Here is a 7687-nt window from a genome sequence, read left to right as displayed (position 1 = left end):
TTTTTTTGAGGGAGAGAGACTTCAGTATAGATAGCTGCAGCTGGGTTTGAGACAGGAATACGTTCTGTGCTTCTGGAAATCTCGTGATACGATTCGTGCTTTCAGATTCTCTGTTGCTGCCTCCTGCTCTTCAGCTCTCTGTTTTTTGGGTGCTCCCCTCTGTCATCCCAGGAAATCGGGCTCTCTTTCCAATCTGCCTTTCTGGTGCATTTCCTGTGGTTGCTTCAGCAATCCCATATGTAGAAGCCTTGCTGAATTCTGCAAAGTAAATTCAACATCTGTGCTATGCTGATGTTACAATTCTTGTGTTTGATAATCAAACCTTTTTTTTTCCAAAATAACTTTAAAACCAAACATTATCTTGGTTTGTAGACGAGTGTGTTTAATTGTAGCTTGCTTTGTGTTTGGGCTTTTTTTGCTCTGAAAGCGCAGGCAGTGGCTTGGCTGTGTGACAGATGTGGCTTTACATCTGACAATTGCTGTTAAAACATGTTATGATCATATGGCACAATTATCCACAAGGTCAGCAGTCTGTCACTTCACATTCATGGGGGAAAAAGTGCATTAAAAGTGGGAAGAAAAAAAAAAGTGGATGAATGCAAAACCAATGAATTTATGTGAGCGTGGTTATTGTTTGCCTTCCGGTCATCAGGATAACACCAGGGTAACACTTGCACTGTGTGCTTTGCTCGATAAATGTGCTGCTTTGCTCAGGCCTGGCTGGTCTTCTGACTGCCAGCAGTGCAGATAGCAGGTGCTTCCTGACCTTGGTGTGGGGGTGAGGTTTGGTTGCTGTGGTTTAGAAGACTCTCATAAAGAAAGGGTAGAAGATTCAAAACAAAGTAGTTACTTACTATGGATACAAGTTAACTGGAGGTGAAATTTTGCTCCTCCTACAATGACCTGATTTCTCTAAAATCAAGTATCTGGTAAGCAAATTCGTTTATACTCCCATGGGTCTACAATAAGTGAGGATATATGTGTATTGCTTTCACTGTTTTTATTTAAGAACTCCGTATCAAAAGTGTAGCAGTGCAACTCAGAAATGTGTGGAGAGAGATGGGAGCAGTTGTGATCAGCAGGCAGACTGCTGCAAGGAAACATGGAGGAGATTCTGAACTACTTATGAATAGCTTTCTGTGGTAGAAATACAGTAAGGTAAATTGAGAACACTTCAAATGAAGGAAATGAGACCTCAGAATGGGTCATTACAAAACTGCCAAGGAGGCTCAACCGCAATCTGCGTGTGTTTATTGTTGTCTTATCGTTGCTTAGTAAACCATGCTAAAGTAACTGGGTCTTTGTTATGTGTAGGGTTGGTTGGTTGTTTTTAGCCTGAATTTAATTTTATTTAATTGAAGGACTTATTACTTGTTCTTTGATAAAGCAGTAGCCATGCTAGGGAGAGAGGGGAGAAGAGTGAGAAAGAGAAGATAGAGCTAAAATTCACTGAGTGCTACTGCTTTGAATGTGGTAGTGTGTGCTGCGCAGGGCCTCTGATTTTAAAATACTTTCAAAGAGATTTGGAAGATATGCTTCATCTACCTTTTTAGCCTTTGAAACATTACTTCATGAGCCCAGTTGCAAAAGTTTGTAATCCTATAAAAGGGATATATTATGAAGTTTTTAAAAACCCTTAAGTGTTGGTTGAAGTACTTTAGGATCCAAAGAATCATATTAATATGTGTGCATAATAAAACAAGAGCCTTTGTATTAAAACTGGTTACCTGTCATGGCTTCTGGGCATTTGGCTTTTGAATTCTCCCAGCCTTCAGTCTGATATTTGATATCTCTTGCAGCCAAAGCTCCTGTGAGGTTTTGAGGGAATCCAGGATGGCAGTTTCAGTGCCTTATCCAAACATGTATTGGAAAAGGACCAGAGAAATGGTGACAGCAGATTCAGGTAGGTTTTTACTATTCATTGTCATGTGTTTTTTTTTTTTTTTTTTTCTAAACTAGAATGACCTTCCTTATTAACATTTAATCATATATATTTGTTTCACTCTAAAACAGGAAATATTGAATTATTTCTAATGCTGTGTTTTGAAATAATTTGATTTTTAATGGCATGCACTGAAATAATGAGCATGCATAGGGTTACAACTGATTAAACGTGCCAGAATAATAGCAGCAACCGCTGCATAATTGCTTTCTAAACACTGTATGCAATGCAGAGTTTTCCTACAAAGTATTTTTGTAAGAGTTGTAATATTCAGTTGTAATGTTGTTGATTTCTCTTGTAATATTGCTTTAATAATTTCTTAGTATTTATCCTAATTAACATAAAACTTAATCACTTACTTTTGAGGAATGAAATAATTGTAGTACTGTTGAACAAATTATCTTTTCTCTTGGCACTTTCTTGGAATTACTCGAAGTACTCTAGGGCTTATCAACTATGAATTCCACAATATAGTTTGTTTTAGAGCCTGGGAATGCATTTTTCATATAAATAGATCACTATTTCAACCTGGCTATTCCTGGTAGTAACAAAAGTTCTTTAGGGGCAGATGTAAAATAGATTGATATACTCAATCCAATTTCTCTTGAAAAGGTGTCCAGATCACAGAAAAGCCTGCTATGATTGACACTAATTGGCAGCCCTGCTGGCGGATTCTGGAATGCAATTTGAAGACGGACTGGATCAAGAGGATGAAGTAATGTGTTCACCTAGGATCAGAGGTAGCCCTTACCTGTCAGCAGTGACAGATGCTGGTGGGGTGGTGTATGAACCTTGGCAAATCCTTTCCTTTAGTTCCTTTTCTTCATTCTTTCTGTTGATTTTGGTTTCTGGTGTTTCAGAGTAATAATACTTAGAAAAACAAAAACCACCACAAAATTGAGTAAGATGTCAAGTTGATACTCATGAAATTTCATATAGTAAGAAAATGTTAGTGGAAGAGATGAGGTATTTTTCTTGTCAGTCATACCTAGAGAGTGAGTGTTTTGACTTCTGCCAGACCAGAGGAATGCCAAAATGTCTCAGTATGGAGGGTGAGTTTGGTGAGGTGAGGTGATGTTGACCCATTCTCAGCAGGGGGCTTTGTGGGGAACTAATCAAGATGCCCTTCTGTTTGTTTTTTTTTTTCCTCTGGAGGTCTTGGCAAGTTGCTAGAAATACAGACCTCTGGTAATTTTTAGAAGACTTCTTCACTATGGCATTTCTTTGCCTGTTTGTGTAGATTTAGACTACTTTGGATTGCTTTAGTCCTAAATGCTACCTTAATAAGCAGTTGGTTTTGGTTATCATGTGTTTGTATTTGAAGCAGCATTTTTGTGTGTGCACGTTTGTATGCATATGTCAAAATGTTTGCTTTGTCGTGAGGATACAAAATGTGACTGAAAAACATTCTGTTAAAACGGAGCTTATTACAAACTTCTGAATTGGATTGTGGATGCTTTTCTTACAGATCTGGTATATCTGATCATCAGCAAAAACTCCTGTCTACAATTCCTTCTTTTAGGACTTCTGGCCCTCACACTGGAAATTAATTTAAAACAAATTAAAGAAAGATGAAAATACTTGTGATCATTTATCCTTTTAATTAAATTAGAAGACTTGAGAGAATGTTTGTGGTCATTTGTGACCACTTACGCTTTTCAATTGTAAATTAATGGGAAATACGTTCCCAGAGTCATCTGCAGCTAGTCCCATGAGCCATATTACTCACTGTTTTTTCAGAGAGCATCAGTGAATGTGGGCTGGGATAATCTGATGGACAAATACTACATTAGACTGCAACTTAGGAAAAATAAATTCTTCTCCAAATACAATGCATTTTTCCATATATCCTAATAAGCTGCAAAGGCTCTACAATGAGTTATGTGCCACAGACCAAGGAACTTTTTCATGATGAATCTCAGTTTGTAGACCTCTGATAAATCTATTCTATTATACCTTGCTTATGAAAGTTGCATAGGAAAAAAGAAAAAAAAAAAAATAGAACGCTGTGTATAAACACTACATAAGTGCCTTATGATTTCTCATTTCCACCTTGATCAACCCTTACGGAGCAATTCTTTTCAGTCGTAAGAACCACAGACAAGCTATGAACTTATGTTTGAGACTTGTTGATATTAAGTAGAGAATTTCACAACATTTGGGTTCTGTTAAGACTGTTTCTCTGCTATTCCTTAAAAATATGATAGTGGTGACCAGGTTGCTGTATGTATGGAACAGTGAACAAAATAGGAAAGCAAAGCCTGGTGAATAATTGTCTTAAACGTGGTCTATGGAGGAAATGAGTATGTGCGGCAGAGTAAATATTTGAGTATTTTTTGTTTGGTTTGAAGCTTGCTTTTCTCTTAGTTTCCATGAAATACTCCCTCAGTGACAAAAGAGTAGAGTAATATAACTGAGGGTAAATAATCACCACTGAAGAGAAGCCCTTATTGTTCAGAAATGTTGGAATTCCTAGGTTTCTTTCTCAGTCTAAAACTCTTAGTTTGCGTTAACTACACAAAATTAGGTATTTTCCTTCTGTAATAAGTGGTACAATAATTGACAGAGAAGTTGGATAAGAAGGATAACATAAACTTGTCTTTTCTGAGGACTTTAAAGCTCTCTCCCTGCAACACTAATCTTATCAAGGAAGGGTGAAGGAAGTAGGAAGACCTTTTGTGTTTCTAAGCACAGTCTGTAATATAATTCAATCTGTGGAGCACGTATGGTAACGTGGTTACTTTGGATGTACTGTCCCTTCCCAGAAGGGCAATGGGAGGACAGCAAAGGGGTAGGATTGATGCCACAGTTGTCTCCAAAATCTTTAACCATGTCTGGAAAGATGTTTTTCTTGATTTTGTTTGTCTAAGGTAAAAGTTATGACTCGAGATACTTTATTGGCATTGACATTTGAATTCTGTGTTGATTTACATGAATTGAGACACATTTTGCTTCCTTGCACTTTCTTTCTACCTAAATTGGATTATAAGTGCTTCCTGCTGAGTATTGCAAGTGGCATAGAAGTAGTGGTAATCTATTGCCATGCTCACAGAGGATACTTCTGCAAGGGGTTCGACCCTTCTTAGAATACAGGGAGAACATAAAGGAAATTAAGTAGCACCTGGTTTTGTGAAGATGAGCTCTTAAAGTATGAACCTGTTTGGGGAAAATCTTACATTTAATTTTATTTGCCTTTAAGACTATAAATGAAGACATTAGGCAGATTGCTCCTGTTCTTGATGAGGTTGTGTAATTTACTCATTAAAGAAAAATATCTGCATTGGGAAAAATGCAGATAAAAATATCTAAAACTAAAGCAATAATAAAGACAGAAGTCATCTGTAGGACTTGAACAAGGGGAACCCTATTTTCCACAAGATGGAGCTGTGTGATTTCTGCTTTTGGAGGCAAGTCAGTCTGTTAGTAAAGGATTCTTTGATTCCTGTAACAAGGACAGAAGAATCACAGTGATCTATCATTGCTTTCTTACTCTGGTAATAAACTGCTGCAATTTAACTCAGGATGGTTGTTTGGGAGCTAAAAATATTGAATTTAACATAAAAGCCTCTGGATCTAGGGGAGAAACTACCTTTAGAAAAAGAAATCCATTACCTTTCTCTATGAAGAGCACAGTAATTTACTTGGTGTGCAGTGTCCTGTCAATTATCCTTTATTTACTCTGATGATGACTGCAATGCAGGTTTCTTTGGAATGATTTCTTATCTTTTATGCTCTGTAACATCTGCACGAGGGAGGGATATGATTGCCTGAATGATAATTCAAACAAAATATTCTCAGTAGTGGTGATGGACCTTCAGTTCTGGAGTGTTTATTAATCTGAGCAGATGTAAATGTAGTAATTCATCAACAGAATGGAACAGTGCCTTTGAGAGCAGTATCTAAAAAAGATCAAGGAGCCATAGTAGAAAAATAACTGAAAGTGACAGGATTGAGAGTCAATTGTTTTCTTGGCTGAGATGGTTGCCCAAACAAAGGCCTGGAAAGATGAGAGTATTTCCAGAATATACCAAGAATCTCTTCTTAAAGGTTCAGTTACTGAGGTGCTAATAATCTGGGATATGTCCCTAACAACCCAGGTGCCAACTGTACAATTACTGATAGAACTGATGTAGACACAGCTAAAAGGCACACAATTGTGCAAGAAGATTCAAGAGCATTGGAATGCTGGCCTACTTGAATTAACTAGCAGCTTGTTTGCAACATTGTTAAATCATGCTGCATCTGACATTCTCTGATCTTTTCTTATTTTTTATTAATGCTTTGGATTATAGTGGTTATTGTTTATAAACACTTTGCAAACTCTAAAAAAATGATCTGATTACAGTTGATAAGTGTAAGCCTGGTTCCCGATTCGATTAAGTCCACTCGAGCTACAGTTCCTTTCTTCATATCCTTCTCATTGCTAAAACCCAGCTTCTCCACTGATTCCTAAATGTACCTCCAGCCGTTTCCTTGCTGGTGAGAAGCAGAAGACCTGTGGTTGCTTCTGAGTTATGTGCAAGTGGATTGTGTGGCTGATGCATACACAATGATCAGCTTGCTGGTATGTCAAGCATTACAGATAATTGCTGAGCTTACACAGCAATATTTTCCTCACTGAGAAGGCTCATATCAGCCTTTTTTTCCTACTCATCTGTCAGTTCTCATGGAAACTTGAAACTTGGTATCTTTAAGACCAGGTCCTTTTGTCAAATTTGATCAAAATTAGCCAATTCATTCAAAAGTTATGAAGGAGGGGATGAGAACTGACAGGCTGGCAGTACATCTGTGTAATTTGTTTCCTTGTGTAGCTGGCATGGAAAAAACCAGTTTTCTAGTTTTCCAAGTAGGCAATCAGAATTCAGAAACCTGCATTTAATTGAAGCTTTCAGAAGTTCATGTGAGTAACTTAATGTGCAGAACTTACTGTGTTGCAAGTCACAGTCCGGGGAGTCATCACTGTGGGTTTATGTGCTTCCATTTGAGTTCACGGAGAAGGATGATGTGATATCTGATGACATTCACTACTGGAGAACCTCCTGAAGGTTAAAAGCCAGGTTGTAAAGCAGACTCTCTTTCAGACTTCTTATCCAGCCAGTTTTGGAAAAAATAAAATTCCAGCAATGGCAACAGCAGAGTGTTGACTGTCCACAAACTTTTTTCCTGAGCAAAACATTTTAGGGTAAGAGAAAAGCTGAAGGAGATAGCTGGTAGGAGATGAAAGCTACGTTTTTACACCTTCTGAAGCTGTAATATGCTTTTTGATATAATGAACTGACCCAGCTCATAGCTTTAAAATAGAACTAAAGAAAGCAAATGCTTTTATGAATGTTGTTGGGTGGGGTAGGGAGTTGGTGTAGGTACTGAATTGGCAGTCTGTGGGTGAAACCTCTGTTGCAGAGTTAGACATTACTGTATCTTATTGGGTTTGTCTTTTCTTTGATTATGCATCCCTGAAGGCAGGGAAAGCAAACTTCTTTTAAAGAAGTGAAATATTGCAGATGCTAGGTAAGATTGGAATCCCAAATGCATGCGTTCTTAATTGATAGGAGATGAAATGAACCACTTGGTGTTTTGTTTTCCCTGCTTAAACAGCTCCTAGTTTGTAAAAACAGTCTTGTTTTTGAAGAAGTTGTAAGAAAGAGTGCTGTGGTAGGAAAGAGATTTTGGCTATGTGCAGTACTCCAGCTACATAGCTTCATACTCTATCTTGAGAAAGATACGATTATGTATATTCTGTAACAA

General features: G+C 37.6%; 1 long non-coding RNA gene across 1 annotated transcript; it reads left to right on the top strand.

Moving 5' to 3' along the window:
* The first annotated feature begins 566 nt into the window (after positions 1-566).
* On the top strand, positions 567-4039 carry LOC104913454. Its single transcript, XR_795407.3, has 4 exons — positions 567-929; positions 1800-1903; positions 2555-2682; positions 3411-4039. It is a non-coding gene; the product is annotated as an uncharacterized LOC104913454 (long non-coding RNA).
* The last annotated feature ends 3648 nt before the right edge of the window (positions 4040-7687 follow it).

This window comes from Meleagris gallopavo, chromosome 16, assembly GCF_000146605.3.
Source record: "Meleagris gallopavo isolate NT-WF06-2002-E0010 breed Aviagen turkey brand Nicholas breeding stock chromosome 16, Turkey_5.1, whole genome shotgun sequence".
In the NCBI taxonomy this organism is placed as follows: Eukaryota; Metazoa; Chordata; class Aves; order Galliformes; family Phasianidae; genus Meleagris; species Meleagris gallopavo.
Note: the sequence above shows the minus strand (reverse complement) of the source record. Positions and strands in the feature narration are given on the sequence as shown.